The sequence below is a fragment of the Camelus dromedarius genome, chromosome 10, assembly GCF_036321535.1.
Source record: "Camelus dromedarius isolate mCamDro1 chromosome 10, mCamDro1.pat, whole genome shotgun sequence".
Taxonomy (NCBI): Eukaryota; Metazoa; Chordata; class Mammalia; order Artiodactyla; family Camelidae; genus Camelus; species Camelus dromedarius.
This window is the reverse complement of record NC_087445.1, coordinates 66,744,652-66,763,003: the sequence shown is the minus strand read 5'-3', so window position 1 is coordinate 66,763,003 and position 18,352 is coordinate 66,744,652.

The following is an 18,352-nucleotide window of genomic DNA, read 5'->3' as shown; positions in this document are numbered from 1 at the left end:
GACCTTATGATGGTCCCTAGTGATCCCCTATCCTGTTATTCATGTCCCTGTGTAATGCCCCGCCCCCAAAGCCCATCTGCAGTGTGAGTTGAATGTAGTGACTTGCTTCCAACCTTGTAGTGACTATGACAAAAGTGATGAGACGTCACTTTCATGACTAGGTTACATAACATTGTGCATTCCACCTTACTAGCAGGGTCTCTTGCTGTTTTTGATGAAGCAAATTGAAATGCTGGAGAGGCCCTCATAGCAAGGAACTAAGGGTAGTCATCAGCCAACAGTTGGAAAGCAATGAGGCCCTCAGTCCAACAACACTCAAGGAACTAAATTTTGCCAACAATCATGTCAGTGAACTTGGAAGCAGATCTTTCCCCAGTCGAGTCTTCACATGAGAACTTATCTCTAGCCAACACCTTGATTGTTAGCCTTGTAGCTAAGCCATGCCCAGATTCCTGAACCACAGAAACAGAGAGATAATAAAGGCCTATTGCTTTAAGACATTAAGTTTTGGGGTAACATGTTATACAGTGATAGATAACTAATACAGACATCATACCTGAAAGTGAGGTGATGCCACAAAAAATACTAAAATTGTGGGAGTGGTTTTGGAACTGAGCAGAGGATGGAGGCTGGAAAGATTTTCCAGTGGATGATAGAGAAAGCATAAATTGCTTTGAACAGACTGTTAATAGAAATCTGAACTTTGAGAACGCTGCCAGTGAGAGCTCAGAAGAAAGTGAGGCACATATACTGGAAACTGTGGGAAGCGGGAACTTTGTTATGAAGTGACAGAAAGCCCGGCAACATTGCCTCGTCCAGTTATGTGGAAAACAGGACATGTACCTGACGAGCGTGGTACTATAGAAAGGAGATTTCTAAGGTTTCTTCTTACTGTTAATAATAAAATGTGAGGAAATGGACTGAGGAAGAAACTGTAAGATAAAAGAGCCTACTTTCTTTGCAACTTCTGGTCCTAGATGAGATGACAAAGACTCACTTTCCCTGTTAGTCCCCTCTAAATACAACTAAAAATTCTGGAAATAATTACAACCATAAAAAGACTGAAAGGTGGAAAGAGGAAGGTAGGCTGGCTAGGGACCTTAGGACTTGAGGAACAACATGTTGGCAAGTTCCCTGGGATTTCTTTCTGTCTCCCATATATTACCCAGACTGGGCATTGAAGAAGACCACAGCTCAAACCACCAAAAGGCATAGATTTAAAAAAAAAAGCTTTAGGAAAAGCCAGCTCTCTCTGTTGAAGGCCCAGGAAAGAGGCAGCAGAGCAGAGACCCAGGGGGGAACCCCATCTTCACTCCATACGTGGCTGGCCTGCTCAGCCTATACCAGCAACATCTGCAAGAGTAGACAGCTAATTCCACTCAGAAGCACCAGCAGGCCCAGTGTCTCCTGGCCTTCCACTCAGCAGTAACAGAGGGAGACCCACATCCAGCATCTCCTGGCCTCAATTCAATGACAAAGAATGACCCCCAGCACTATCACCAGAGGCAGAAGGAGGCCCAGGTGGCTGCTTCCCTCCCTCAGCAGCACTGGCACAGATCCAGTAATAAGCCCGGTGGTACCAGGTGACCTAGGGAGAAGGCCCTAGGAAACGCCCTCTAGCCCATAGGCTCAGCATCATCCACACAACACCTAGCAGCACTGGAGAGCCCAGGAAAGCCCCTTGCACCCCCTCAGGCAACCCCATCATTGATAAGGCAGGCAATGGGCAGTGGAATTAAGAGGCTCAGAGAAGCATTCACTGCCCCACGGCCAGGCATCTCTCACACTCCCCCAGCAGGACCTGCCTGGGAAACTGCACTCCACCCCTGCAGCTGGATCAGACAGGAGCCCTGGTGGTGCCAGGTGAATGAAGTGGACCAGAAAAACACTGTATAGGCTCCGAAAACTATACTGTTATTGGAACCACAGTCGAAAAAAGTAAGCTAGGGACTACACGTTAAACAAGGTGACTCCCTGATGAAACACGAGACTTAAATAGGATCCAAGGTCTCATAACTTACTTTTCAAAATGTCCAGGATACAATAAAAAAAGTCACTCATCATACCAAGAACCAGAAAAGTCACAACTTGAATCAGCAAAGGCAATCGAGTGATGCCAATATAAAGATAAATCAGATGCTGGAATTATCTGACAAAGATTTTAGAGCAGCCATCATTAAAAATGCTTCAACAAGCAATTCCAAATTATCTCAAAACAAATGAAAAATAGAAAACTTCAGCAAAAATATTTCTATCTGTAGAAGGACACATACCACACACACACACACACATAACTCTAAAAAATACAAGGTAACACCACATACAATTTAGGGATATATATTTAGGCAAAAGTATAAAGATATGAATTTCAAGAATGATCACCAAATTTGTGATTGTAGTTACCTTTGTGATAGGAAGGAAATGCAATTAGAAAAGGATGCACAGTATGCTTTATCTAGATGTGGAATGCCTTATTTCTTAAGCTTGATTGTTGGTACATGTTCATTGTAATAGTCTTTACATTTTTATGCCTGAAATATTTCATAATAAAAATGACTTTATTGAAAAACTCTGCTGAGCGATGTCTGTCTCTTGTGGTTCAAAACTTTTCACTTAGTACCTTAAAGTATTTGAGTTTAATGTGGTTAATTTTTGCTTTAATTTTTAAGGTTTTTAAACATAAATATAAAATATAAGTATAAAAGAAGAAATAGAAAAATAAAATATTTTAAAGAAATTGAGTCAGAGGGGGAAAAAAATCTTTCCACAAAAATAACTCTAGGCCCTTACCGCATACCACTTACAAAAATTAATTCAAAATGGATCAAAAATCTAAATGTAAGACTTAAAATCATAAAATTCTTAGAAGAAAACATTAGGATAAATCATGACCTTGGATTTGGCATTAGTTTCTTTGATATGAAATAAAAAACACAACCAAAAGAAAAAATAAAGTGTGCTTCATCAAAGTCTAAAACTTTTGTTACGTCAAAGGACATGGTCCAGGAAGTGAAAAGACAAGCTCAGAATGGGAGAAAATATTTGCAAATCATTCATCTGATAAGTCTAGAATCTAGACTTATTTGTACAAAGGATTCTTACAACTCAAACAAAAGGACAAACAGCCCAATTTAAAATGGGATTAACATTATAAAGTGTATATATATACCAATAGTTAGCACATGAAAAGATGCTTAACATCACTAATCATCAGAGAAATGAAAATCCAAATCACACTGAGATACAACTTCATACCCACTAGGATTGCTATAATTTTTAAAAAATGGAAAATAACAATTGTTGCAAAGAATGTGGAGAAGTTAGAAGTTTGTACATTGCCATGAGACTATAAAATAGTGTGACTGCTAAGAAAAACATTTTAGCAGTTCCTCATTTGAGCAGTTAAACATAGAATTACCATATGACCCCGCAATTCCAGTCCTAGGTATATACCCAAAAGAACCAAAAATAGGTGTTCAAACAAAGGCTTGTACATGAATGTTCATAACAGTCTTACTCAGAATAGCCAAAAAGTGGAAACAATCCTAAATGTTCATCGAAAGATGAATGGATAAACAAAATGTGGTGTACACACACACACACACACACACACACACATACGAGGAAATAATGCCAAAATTACACAGACTCTAGGATGATAGGAGAAGAGAGAAGGTTCATCAACTCACATTAGGAGGTTGGCAAACTCTGATAACAAAACCTGACAGTGATACTGAGTGTCCTTTAACTGACAGAGACAATGAAAGTTACAGTCTCTCACTCACAGACATGAATACAGAAAAAATTAAAGAAAATGTTAGGGACCCAAATCAAGAAATATATTTAAAAGATAATTCATCTTGATCAAGTTGGACTTATCCTAGGAATGTAAGGTCGATTTAACATTAGGAAATCATGGTTACCTGGGGGGAAAGCAGGTAGGAAGAGAGAAATTGGGAGTTTGAGATTTGCAGATACTAACTACTATCTATAAAATAGATAAACAACAAGTTTATACTGTATAGCATAGGGAACTACATTCAATATCCTGCAGTAACATATAACAAAAAAAGAATATGAAAACAAATACATATATGTATGTGTATGATCGAAACATTATGCTGTACACCAGAAATTGACACAACAATGTAAACTGACTATGCTTCAATAAAAAAATGGGGAAAAATTAGGAAATCAAACAGTGAAATTTACCACAATAAAAGATTAAAGCAGAAAAAACAAAGTATTCCACATAGATGCAACATTTTTAAAAAACATTTAATAAAATTCAACATCTATTCATGATTTTATTTAAAACCTTCACAGAAACAGAAACAGACTAGAACTTCCTTGATCTGAAAAAAAAGTAGAAAACTAAAGCAAACACGGTTTGTTTAATGTTAAATATTGAAAGCTTTTCATCTGAAATCAGGAAAAATTTGAGTGCCCGATATTATTACTTTTACTCTATGTTGTGCTAGAGATTCTAGCCTGTATATGAAGGTTAAGAAAAATAAATAAAAGGTATAATTATCTACAGATGATATATTGCATGTGTAGAAAGCCCTCCCCCAAAGATAAACCATTAGGATTAATAATAGCACTTAGCAAAATTGCTAGATGAAGAATCAATACATCAAAATCAATTGCATTTCCAAATACCAGTTATAAATTGTTAGCAAATACGTCTTAAAAAGATATCTTTTACAATAGCATACAAAAATCAAGTATCTAGAAATAAATCTATCAAAAGATATGCAAGACTTCTGAATCTATTGAAAGATGCTAGAGAAGACAAACAAATGGTGAATTAGAAGACTCAATAGGATAAAAATGTTAATTTACTCTAAAACAATTTACAGACTCAGTTCAATTCTAGTTAAAATTCCCAACAGGTTTAGGAGTTTGGGTTTTTTTTTTAATAGAATTTGACAAGCCAATTTTAAAATTCATGAAAACTTCAAGAGTCGAGAATATCCATAACACTCTTCAAAAAAAAAAATAAGGTAAGAGTTCTTGCTCTTTCAAATATTAAGACTGATTATAAAGTAGAAAAATTAAGACAATATAATATTATCACAGAAATTGATAATAAATCTATGGAACATAATCAAGATCTGCAATGACTCACACAGATGGACATATGACAGAAATGGTAATATGTAGTCCTTAAAAACAAAAGATAATCTTTCCAGTAAATGATGTTGGGAAAACAGAGTTTTCCTATGGAAAAAAGTGGAAATTGTACTCTTTCTCTCCTCATACACAGAAATCAATTCCAGGTGAATTAAAAACCTAAAAGTGCCCACCTTCCTTCCTTTTCCTTACTCTCCTGAATAATTCAGTCCTAAAGCAGAGCAAAATAGGCATCAACAGTTTCTCACCACCTCCACCCCTTCCCTATTGCCATCACTCTGGCTCAAGCTATAATCCCTTACCTGGATTATTAATTTAGCCTCTTAACTGCTGTTCCTGCTTCTGCCCTTGCCTCCCTGCAGTCTATTCTCAACTCAGCAGCCAGGGTGATGATATTAAATTGTACGTAAGCTCCTGCTTAAAACTCTGTTACGACTTCCCATCTCACTCAGAATAAGTGTGATAGTTCTTACTATGATCCCAAAGGCCCTCATCTCCTAATACCAACCCCCTAGTTCAGCCTACTTCTCCCCACCATGTTCCTTGAACTCACCAGGCACGCTTCCACCTCAGGCCCTTTGCACTGACTATTTCGGCTGCCTGGTATGCTCCCTCACTATCTCTGTTTTTCACTCGTCTTCTCAGTGAGGCCTCCCTGGCCACCTGGTCTAAAATTATAGTCCCCTCCTCCCAAATTTTTAAACTTAATTCTTCCTTCCTCAATTTATTTTTTCTCTTTACCATTAATAACTATATAGCATACTATATATTTTACTTATTTATCTTATTTATTGTCTTTCTCCCCACAAGGATGTAAGCTTGCATGAGTTAAGGGTTCTTGTCTGTTTTGTTCACAGTTGTAATCTCAATGCCAAGAAAAGTAACTAGCATATAGAAGGTATTCAATCAGTATTTGTCGAATAAAACAAAGAACACATGACTGATGACTTTGGAAACTGTCTTTAGATTCTTAATTCATTTACTTTTTGATCATCTAATCAGGACAAAGGAGTACATGAGTGTTAACACTAGATGGCGCAACATCACAAAGAAAGTAACTGTAATTTACCTAGCCGGTCCTCTCAACTGGAATTGCTTTAAGAAAGGCCCAACTATTGCCAAGTTTCCTCTGGCCTCGCCACTCCCCAGCCTGTTGATGTTATGTTTTGCTGTAATAACTCAAATTTCACTGATGTATGCCCCACTGGCAGAAAGGTTACTCTGCCCTGCTGAGTATTTCAGTGCTTCCATGTGCCAGTCCATTTCACAAAGTTCCTCCTCCCCATCCTTTGTAACCTCCCAACCCATCTTCAACTGAAGTCACCAATGAACTAAAGCCATCAAGTTTCCAGAGCTGTGGGTGGTCTATGGTGAGAAAGACTCTGTCCCCTCTGGGTCACACTCTGCTGGAGGGGGTGGTGCAGGTCGCAATTTTAACCCCAACCTCCTCTTTCCCTAGAACCCACATTGGCTTCATGGGTTCCAAGGGTTGGGGATGGATTTGAATGACAGCTACCATGGTGTATTGAAAATCACCATTTCCTTGCACCACCACCGGGCCAACTTTAAGGCATCCTGACTGCTCACTCCCTAAGGACTGGTTATCCCAGAAGGTAACTAACTCAGTGCTCATGCTGAGAAGCTCTTCTCACTAATTAGCCCCACCAGTTCATATTAGTCTGTGGTAGCCAACTGGTCCCAGTTTGCCAGGGACTTCCCCAGTTGTATTGCAAGAAATCTCAAGTTCCATGAAAGTCTGGAGCAAACTAGGGCAGCTGATAATACTACATTAAGCCCACATCTCACGCCACTCAAACTCAAACCAGAACTGTGTCACACTGGTATAAAATTTTTAATGCACATATAGATTTTTGTTCTCTCCTCCCACCCCACGTCATCGGTCATCAAATGTACCAGCTCTGTCTCCTTTGTGTCACCTATAGTCATTTTCTCCTCCATATTCTCACTTCAAAACTTAGTAGGAAACTACAGCAACCAAGAAAAGACAAGACCACTGAAGATCCAGAGCCTTTAGGAATGAAGCTTTGGATCGCACGACCTGGAATAGGTGCTGGCTCAGGGCAAAGGAAACATGAAATGAGTAGGGGAAGAAAGAAATTACAAATAGCAACCACAGGCTCATGACCAGAGAGAAAAAAAGGACTAATATGTAAACATTTGCTTTATGAATGTGTGTATATGTGTGTGTTTATGTATTTGTGTATATATGAACTAATTTTTTCTTCTTTCCCAATATAAGAATTAATGGTAGTGGTTAATGTTACAGTTTCATCTTTAGCTTACAGAATATTCAAGAGGGACTCGAGTTGAACTTGAGTAGTAATTGACATCACCTAGAGATCAATAAAAAGACATTTGTGACCTTTCTGTGTGTGGAAAAGAAAAGAGTGCCTATTTCTACAAAGGAGAGTTGTATCTTGTTAAAGAAAAGTTGAAATTTGTTATTGCTGTACAAGAAGTTGAAATATATGTAGAAAGTTGGGCACAGATACTGAGAAGGCGAAGTGATGCGCTGTCCCAGTTATTACACCATTGTCTCTCAGTTCAAACTCACACTTTTACACTCTGCTTTGTGATGCTATGGCTGGGACTATGAGAATTATATTTCTGCTTTGCCAGTTGACTTCTTGTTCAATTCTGCAAGGCAGAGGAGGGGGGAAGGATGCCCTCCTTTCCTGAGAAGTGGTTACCAATGATGATGCTCAGCTTTTGGGAGTCACTCCTAGTACCAGCCTCATCATGCTTATCAATACCAGAAATAGTCAGCCAGTGGCCCCCAGAGGTCCGAGGGTCCTCTCCTTCAAGCTTCCTTTTGCTGCCCACCCCCCAGCCCTAGGAGTGATATTTTCATCATATAGTTCCTATCTCTGGATTAGCTCAGTATCTTCATTTTTGCTTTTTCAGTTCTCCAAAACTGCTTAACCAATTCCTTATATTAAATTCTCTCTGTTGAAATACCAAGTATGTTTTCTGTTGTTCTGAATATATCTGGTCTGATGCAGTCACCCTACTGAGTAAAGAATCCTAACCACCTGCAGTGCTAGCTAAAAACATAGGAAATATGGAATAATTGGTAGAAGAGGGAAACGATGAGTATAAACCATGACCTTGTGACTTTTTACAGCAACAAGGACTATAGCACTAATGCATATTTTTGTTATGTACATATTAACCAATGATTTCTACCTTTTTTCCTTTCTCCTTCTCCTACAGATTTATATGGAGTGTTGTTTTGGAAGTAGAACTTGATTTCCAATTTAGTTCACAGGTCACCAGGCCACAAAAAGTCACATCTGGACCTGCTGGAAAGGAGAAAGGCTCACCAACAGATCCCAAACTTGAGAAGGAGACAATGACTAATAGGACTTTAAGTCTCTCTTCTTGTTTGGGGAGAAGGGGAGAGTGTCATTGTATGACAGGCCAAAGTATGAAGGTATTAAACACGGGCAGAAGGGTGAATTTAAATGCTGAGGAGCAAAAGGGATGGGCTATATAGATTCTGAGTCTGTTTGTCCATTCTTTGCCCTTCCGCTGCTCTGCTCTGGACTGCAGGGGGGCTAACCTCTGTTAACTGTGATGCCTAAGCTCACTATCAGCTGATTTCCAAAAGACTGTAAGATGGGGAGGGATGGAATAGGCCATAATACCTCTCTCCCTTTCTCCTCTATCTCAGGCACTACTCCGGCAGTGACTGCATCTCCTTAGTGGTCCCATCTCCCATGAGACAGGTCCCCCACTCCTAACCTCCAAAAGATGACCCCCAGCTCTGGGAGCAGCCAGTCGGTGGGGCAGTCAGAACATACACAACACAGGCTTCTTACTTTTGTCTCCCCAGGCTACAAGCTGTGGCTCTTCCGCTGTAACTAATCTCTGGGTTGCTTCACTTTCTTAGTTAGGACTCTCAGTTATTTTATTACCTGGTATTACCACTTCTCTGCATTACATTTTCTCTGTTGTAAATACTAGAAGTGGTTGCTATTTTCTTGGTTGTCCTTGACTGTTAAAACAGATGACAGCTAGCCCCACTCAAGGTAACTGTAATACTAAGCCAATATTCTGCAACACTTCTGGGAATTTACATACAAATATACCTAAAGAGGTACAAAATGAGGCTTGCACAGCTATTCACTACAGTGTTGTTTGCAAAGCCAAAAAAGAGAAATATACCCCAGGCACTTTCTATAGGAAACTGGTTAAATAAACACTGGGACATCCACAGAGCTGTAAAAAAGAACCAAGAGGCTCTATATACTAATGCATACTATTCAGTGAAGAAAGCAGAGCACAGAACAGTGTAAACAGTATGTTATCATTTGTGTAAGAAAGAGAAGGATAAAAATATATGTTTGTATCTGCATAAAGAAACACTAAAAAGACACACAAGAAATTAATAAAACTGGTTAGTAATGAGGGGCAGGGCAAGGAAGAACAAGGGAGACAGAGATAGGAGGGAGAATTTTCAATGTATACTCTTTATTTCATTTTGGTTTTTGAGCCACACAGACGCATTACCTACTGAAAAAGAAATAAAAATTATTAAGATGCATAAAAAGAAAAAAAACTGCAAGCTAGTCACTAAATGATAAACATAACCAATGACAAAACACTTTATATAAAATTGCAGGAAAATGAAAAATGAGAAAAGGCTCCATACTGTAGGATTTCAACTATATAACATTCTAAAAAGGGCAAAACTATGGAGACAATAAAAAAGATCAGTGGTTGTCAGGGGTTGAGAGGGAGGGATAAAGAGGGAGAGCACAGGGGATTTTCAGGGCAGTGAAAATGCTGTGTATGATATTATAATGATGGATACATGTTATTATACGTTTATCCAGACCCACAGAACGTGCAACACTGAAAGTGAACCCTCAGGTAGACTATGGGCTTTGGGCAATTATGATGTGTTAATGTATGTTCATCCTTGGTAATAAATGTACCTTTCTGTGAGTGATGATAATGGCGGAGGCTGTCTATGTGGGGGCAGGGAGTACAGATATACCTCAGAGATGTTGCAGGGTCAGTTCCAGGTCACTGCAAATACTGCAATGCACCAAGTCACATAAATTTTTCATTTTCCCAGTGCACATAAAAATTATGTTTACCATATACTATAGTCTATTAAGTGTGCAAATGCATTATGTCTTCAAAAACAATGTATTTACCTTGATTTAAAAACACTTTATTGCTAAAAAAAAAATGCTAACCATCATCTGATCCTTCCATGAGTCATAAGCTTTTTGCTGGTGGAAGGTCTTGCCTCAATGTTGATGGCTGCTGACTGCTCAGGGTGCCGGCTGCTGAAGGCTGGGGTGGCAATTTCTTAAAATAAGACAACAGTGAAGTTTGCCCGATCAATTGACTTTTCCTTTCATGAATGATTTCTCTGTAGCATGCAATGCTGTTCAACAGCATTTTACCCACAGTAGAACTTCTTTCAAAATTGGGGCCAATCCTCTTAAACTCTGCTGCGGCTTTATCAACTAAGTTTATGTAATATTCTAAATCCTTTGTTGCCTTTCAACAATCATCACAGCATCATCGCTAGGAGAAGATTGCATCTCAAGAAGCCAATTTCTTTGCTCCTCCATAAGAAGCAACTCCTCATCCATTAAAACTTTATCATGAGATTGCAGCAATTCAATCAGATCTTCAGGCTCCACTTCTGATTCTAGTTCTCTTGCTATTCCCACCAAACCTGCAGTTACTTCCTCCGCTGAAGTTCTGAACCCCTCAAAGTCATCCATGATGGTTAGAATCAACTTCTTCCAAACTCCCGTTCATGCTGATATTCTTGACCTCTTCCCATGAATCACAAATGTTCTTAATGGCATCTAGAATGGTGAATCCTTTCAAGAAGGTTTTCAATTTACTTTTCCAGACCCATCAGAGGAATCGCTATCTATGGAACTATAGCCTTACGAAACACATTTCTTATATAATAAGACTTGAAATTTGAAATTTCTCCTTGTTTCATGGGCTAGAAAATGGATGGTGTGTTAGCAGGCAGGAAAACATGAATCTCATTGTACGTACATCTCCATCAGAGATCTTGGGTGATCAGGTACGTTGTCAATGAGCAGTAATATTTTGAAAGAATATATTTTCCTGAACAGTAGGTCTCAACCGTGGGCTTAAAATATTCCATAAAAACATGCTGTAAACAGATGTGCAGTCACCTGGGCTTTGTTGTTTCATTTATAGAGCACAGGCAGAGTAGATTTAGCATAATTCCTAGGGGCCCTAGGATTTTTGAAATGGTAAATGAGCACCGGCTTCGACCTCAGGTCACTAGCTGCAATAGCCCCTAACAAGAGAATCAGTCTCTGTCCTTTGAAACTTTGAAGCCAGGCATTGACCTCTCCTCTCTAGCTCCGAAAGTCCTAGATGGCATCTTCTTCCAACATAAGGCTGTCCTGTTTACACTGAAAATCTGTTGTTTAGTGCAGCCACCTCCTTTAATTGTCCTAGCAAGACCTTCTGGAAAACTTGCTGCAGGTTCTATGTCAGCACTTCCTGCTTCACCTTGTACTTTTATGTTCTAGAGATGGCTTCTTTCCTTAAATCTCATGAACTAGCCTCTGCTAGCTTCAGACTTTTCTTCTGCAGCTTCCCTACCTCTCTCAGACTTCATGGAACAGAAGAGAGTTAGGACCTTGCTCTGGGTTAGGCTTTGGCTTAAGGGAAAGTTGTGGCTGGTCTGATCTTCTGTTCAGACCACTAAAACTTTCTCCACATCAATAATAAGGCTGTTTCACTTTCTCACCATTAGTGTGTTCACTGGAGTAGCACTTTTAATTTCCGCCAAGAATGTTTCCTTTGCATTCACACCTCGGCTAACTGGTGCAACAGGCCTAGCTTTTGGCCCATCTTAGCTTTCACTGTGCCTTCCTCCCTAAGCTTTATCAGTTCTAGCTTTTGATTTAAAGTGAGAGATGTGTGACTCTTCCTTTCACTTGAACACTTAGAGACATTGTGAGGTTATTAACTGGCCTAAGTTCAATATTGTTGTGTCTCAGGGATTAGGGAGGCCTGAGGAGAGGGAGAGAAATGGAGGAACAGCCAGTCGGTGGAGCTGTCAGAACATACACAACATTTATCGATTAAAGTTCACTGTCTTATGTGGGCATGGTTCATGGCTCCGCAAAATAACTACAGTAGTAACATCAAAGATCATTGATCGCAGACCACCATAACAAGTGTAATGATAATGAAAAAGTTTGAAACACTGCAATAACTATCAAAATTGACAGAGACATGAGGTGAGCAAATGCTGTTGGAAAAAAAATACCACCAAGAGACTTGCTTGATGCAGGGTTGTCATTGACCTTCAGCTTGTAAAAAACACAGTATCAGTGAGCACAGTAAAACAAGCTATGCCTGTATGTGGGAAATCTCGGTACCTTCCTCTCAATTTTTTTGTAAACCTAAAACTGCTCTTAAAAAGTCTTAAGGAAAAACAAAAAAAAGATGAAGAAGAAGAAGAGGAAAGGTGAAAGACAAGGGAGGGAGACAGAAAGAGCAAATACATGGAGGGCTAAAGTCCTCATTTACACAAATGGTCAAGAAGCCACAGTGGATATTTTAACTCCCCTCCTATACCCACTCAAGCTTTGGTTGCCTTTGGCTAGTGTAAGTTGGTTAAAGTTCTTTGCCTGGTCAACTGACCCAAACTTTGATTCCTGAGGTGTCCAAGCCTGCCTTGTTTTTTGTTAAACTTAATAATTGGGCATGTAAAAGGAAGCATCCAGAATCCATGTAAACCTAGCTTTAAGACAGTAACTCTAATTTACCTTTGATAATCAGGACCAATCACACCAACCAACACTAGAAGCCTTACTTCTCTAGCTGTGAACTGAGTTTCTTGACTGATCACAATGTTTTATGAAATACAACAATGGTACCAAAAAAAGCATTCAGTGATTCCACAGATTATGTCAAAGGTAGAATTGTGACAAACAGAAATGACAAATAATGCAGATTGAATATCAGTTCTGATGTTTAAAAAAAGTTCCCCCCAAGGCTTCCTGATAGAGATGGCAGATTGAATACAATAATTCAATTTCATTTCCTCTGAAGCCTTTCTAAAACGATAGTAAAAGTTTTTTTTTAACTCATAAACCTATAAATCCAGAAAGAAGAGGAGACAACAGCAACAAAATTGTGAAGGCTGGAGTGCAGAAAAATGACTTAGGAAACAATGGGGAAAGCCAAGAACTAAATTAATGTGTATCACAGAATCTTCCAAAGGCTCAGGAACTAAGTGGACTTTTGGAAGTGAGGGGTGGTAAGAAGGGATATTAAATAAGGACTGACAGAATGCAGTTTTTAAAGTGCATTCTCCACCCCTTGATTGTGGGCTGGGCTTACCAACTGCCTTCCAAAAAATAGGGTACAGAAAGAGATACACAAATAACTAGAAAAACCGGAGACACCACCTTAGCCAAGTGAGCACTCAAAATTAAGATCAACAGTCTAAGTCATGTTGGTGTCACGTACCCTTGAAATGATCCAATGGAAAGGGCAGTTCATCTCTGTGGCATTCTTCCCCCAAGTCCATATTCCTGATGTAATCATGACAAACCCAAACATCAGGCAAACTCAAATTGAGAGACACCTGATCAGCACTCTTCAAAATTGCCAAGGTCCAGGAATCCCACTCCTGGGCATATATCCAGAAGGAACCCTACTTCAGAATGACACCTGCAGCCCAATGTTCATAGCAGCATTATTTACAATAGCCAAGACATGGAAACAGACTAAATGTCCATCGACAGATGACTGGATAAAGAAGATGTGGCACATTTATACAATGGAATACTACTCAGCCATAAAAACCGACAACATAACGCCATTTGCAGCAACATGGATGCTCCTAGAGAATGTCATTCTAAGTGAAGTAAGCCAGAAAGAGAAAGAAAAATACCATATGAGATCACTCATATGTGGAATCTAAAAAGAAAAAAAAAAGAAAAAAGAAACAAAGCATAAATACAGAACAGAAATAGACTCACAGACATAGAATACAAACTTGTGGTTGCCAAGGGGGTGGGGAGGTGGGAAGAGATAGACTGGGATTTCAAAATTGTAGAATAGATAAACAAGATTATACTGTATAGCATAGGGAAATATATACAAGATCTTATGGTAGCTCACAGAGAAAAAATATGACAATGAATATATATATGTTCATGTATAACTGGAATTTGACACAACATTGTAAAATGATTATAAATCAATAAAAAATGTTAAAAAAATAAAATAAAATAAAATAAAATGAAAAGGAGCTTGTACCAGAATGTAAATAGAAAAAAAAAACTGCCAAGGTCATGAAAGACAAAAAAATTGTCACAACTTGGGAGACTGAGGGCACGTGATGACTGAATGCAGTGTGATATCCTGAAACAGAGAAAGGGCATCAGCGAAATAACTGGTGAAATCCCAATGCAGTCTGTGACTTCTATTAACAGTATTGTACTCGTGTTAGTTTCTTAGTCCTGGTAAATGCAGCTTGATGATGGAAGATGTAACCATTCAGGGAAGGCTGGGGAAGAGTATATGGGAACTCCGTACTATCTTTGCAACTGTTTTGTAAACCTAAAGTTATTTCAAAATGTAAAGATTTTAAAATATAAAAAGGGGAAAAGGAGATAGAACTTTAGTTCCCCTCTCTCACGGCATTAACTCTTCCTGCAGAAGACCGGGACTAGTGAATGCAGAATGACAGAACAGCTGTGGGAATAGGTACCCTACGGGGAAGGAGGAGCATGACCTAAGCACGTGCATACTGAAGGATAATACCCAAAATCAGCCTTAGAACCAGGTGCCTGGGCCCCACTTGTTAAGAGAGCCCTACATATCAGAGAGAGAGAGGGAATAAATTAATGAAAGAACATGGGTATCGTTACCAATCAGGAACCAGCACCCAGCGCTGGCACAGTGCAACCTATGACTTTAAATACAGCCTTTGGTGGCGCTCACTTTGCTTAGGCTCCAGGGAGATGCTCCTCCACATCTCTTGCTCTTGTCCTCCCTTCTCCTCTAAATAAAAGGTGACTGTCCCTGAATGCCGTGGAAGTGTGTGGGTTGTGCTTCTGCTGTCAAAGACAGACTTTGCTATGGAAGGAATACAAACAGCAGAAGCATCTTAGTAAGAAAAAATACAAATTAACTAGTTCAACAAATCCTTCTCTCGGAGAGCATGGATGAAATACATACTCGTATATTTAAGTCTTGGGGCCTCAAATGTTCATTTTTTATTCCACTTTGAATTGCAGTTGGAGTATCCAGTGATATTCACTAATAGCTTACTATTCAATACTGTTATACATGGCAGCTGAGAACATTTTATAATATTAAATAATCCCTATTATTCATAGTGTCTGTGTGTATATATGTCTAGATGTAATAAGTGTGAAGTGAGCTTCACCAACAGATGGGTACTGATTCTAGAACTGTCATTTGTTTTACTTTTATAAAATGTTTAATGTGATTTAAACAACATGTTAACACTGAATTACGAGATAAGCAGTAATGAGATGAGGAATGAGACAATTTCTTTAGTTTTCTCTCTCAACAAGTCATGGTTTCCTCAAGCAAGGTTTGCACAACAGGTTAACACTTTTCTAATGTTTCTCAAGCTAGAGGCAATTTCCTCCCTTGCTTCACCTGGGGGTTCGTTCGGTAATATCTGGAGACACTTTTGATTGCCAAGACTCAGCGATGGGGTGCTACTGGCATCTGGTAGGTAGGGCCAGGGAAGCTGCTAAGCATCTTACAATGCACAGGGCAGCTCCCCACAACAATAACAAAAAATCCATTCCAAAATGTTAATAGTGCCACATTTGAGAATTCTGTTCTACAGACTCACAGACATAGAACACAAACTTACAGTTACCAGGGGGAAGATGTGGTGGGACAGGATAAACTGGGAGTTTGAGATTTGCAGATACTAACTACTGTATATAAAATAGATAAACAACAAGTTTCTACTATATAGCATAGGAAACTATATTCAATATCTTGTAGTAATCTATAAAAAAAGAGTATGAAAAGGAATATATGTATCTACACATATGAGTGAAACATTATGCTGCACACCAGAAATTGACACAACATTGTAAACTGACTATACTTCAATTAAAAAAAAAAAAAGAATTCTGTTTTAGATAAATCTGGGAGTTTGGGGTTCTCTAAATCTTGATGTCTCTTGTATATTGTTATTTCATTCGTCAAGACCCCCACCCTTCCCTAATCTAGCTTAACTTGACGTTCATATAAAATGCTTGGCAAAGTATGAATTCACATACCAATATAACTTACCAAATCACAGAATCAATCCCTGAACTTGTTTTTCAGTTACCTCAGCCCTATGACTACAAGGTATAAGAGATTTTTTTACAACACTATTCCATAAAGGCTTTAAGTTTCATTTCACTAAAGGCAACAGTTTTGCAATCTGAGTATGTCACCCACTTGCTTTAAATTACCTCACATCATTAAAGGCAGACATCATGGTTCAATCACTCCTATTCCCCTTTAAACTGGTCTATGGCAACAGCTATCTGATTCCCCAGAGCTTCCTCCTCAGTGAGTACACAGTCCCATATAACCACACAAGATAACTTGCTTAGCTATTTTTCCACTTCACAGTATGGAACGCCACTTTACCACCATGGAATATGAAAGGAAGTCTCGGCACTTAGCCTGACTTCTATGTATTAACCATCTTCCTGAGGACATGCTGCCTGCAGTCCACTGTCTGGAACCAGTATACAGTAAGCTCCATGGAGGCAGGGACCATGTCTGTCTTACCAATCACTGCATCCTCAGCACCTAGGCTGTACTTGGCACATAGCAGTCACCTAGTTAATATTTGCTGAATAAATTAATAAAGTCAAATGTCAATTCCTCTAAGAAACATCTTTCATTATAGTGCTTATTACATATTTTTCTTCATCTGTTTTTCCTCCTCAACTGAGTCTCTCGAGACAGAGACCTAATAACAAAGATACATAGTAACCTAGTAACCAAGGCATAGGAAAGACCTCTCAAACAACTCTTTAACAACAGAACCAACATCCATCATCAAACCTACCACTACCACCACCGTCAAAAGAGCAGTGTGAAAGAACTGAGACCTTAAGAGCATATAGGCTCCTGAAACTAACACAACATTGTAAATCAACCACACTTCAATTAAAACAACAAAAAAAGAACTTACAGGCTCATTTGCAGAGGGAAGTAAAACTGTGGAAAAGTTGGAACAGCTTAGTTTGCTAAGTTCATGCAGAACTGGTCTTCCAAGAACTGCTTTCACCTCTACCAAAAAAAAAAAAACAAAAAACAAAAAAAAAAACCCTCTATTTTTTTTACACTGACTGAATTTTTTTTTACATCCTAATAATGAAAGAAATTCTTTCAAATTTAAATTAATTCGGTGTAAATAGTCATTCTTCTCAAAAATAACAATTATATCTGAAATTGTTAACAGGTTAGCTATTAATAAGCCATGTACTCACTGGGGCAAATCAATTCAATGATGGTACTTTTTTCCCCCTAATATCAGAGATTCTCCGGGAGAAGAACGTAGGTAATTTTGGTGCAAAGAGAATTTTGACAGAAGACAGGCTTGGATGGATTCGGGCAATGGGGTAACTAGGGTAATTAGCACCAAGCACTATGAAGTAGAAACACGTAAGAGAAGGGAAAGGATGCTGAGGACAAAATACACCAATTCACAACCTGCCTGAGATCACTTCAAGACTTAAAAAACATCTTTGGCTCTTGTTTCTACACCTCACTTGCTCTCTGGTTAGTAGTACTGTGGTTGACCTGCTTCTAAATAAAGGATTACAGGAAGGATTCTGAGAGAAGGTGTCTTTTGAACATGAACTCCACTAAATACCACCACTGTGCTGCTCACTTTTCCTGCAGTCCCAAAACTGTGCATGCCCAATGCTCCTGTTGGTACTGCTGAGGCAGCAATTAACTTTCTGCCACTTTGGAAGTCTAGAGTTCTCAAAAAAAAGTCTTGTGATGATTTCTTCATCTTAATAAATTACATAGAGCTAATACTGATTCAATGACTGCTTATAGGTATAAAACTGATTAATTTCACTCAAGGAGAAAAAAATCATTGACAACCAAATACTTTTATTAATTACTGCGTTGGCCACTCTATAAAAACATAGTA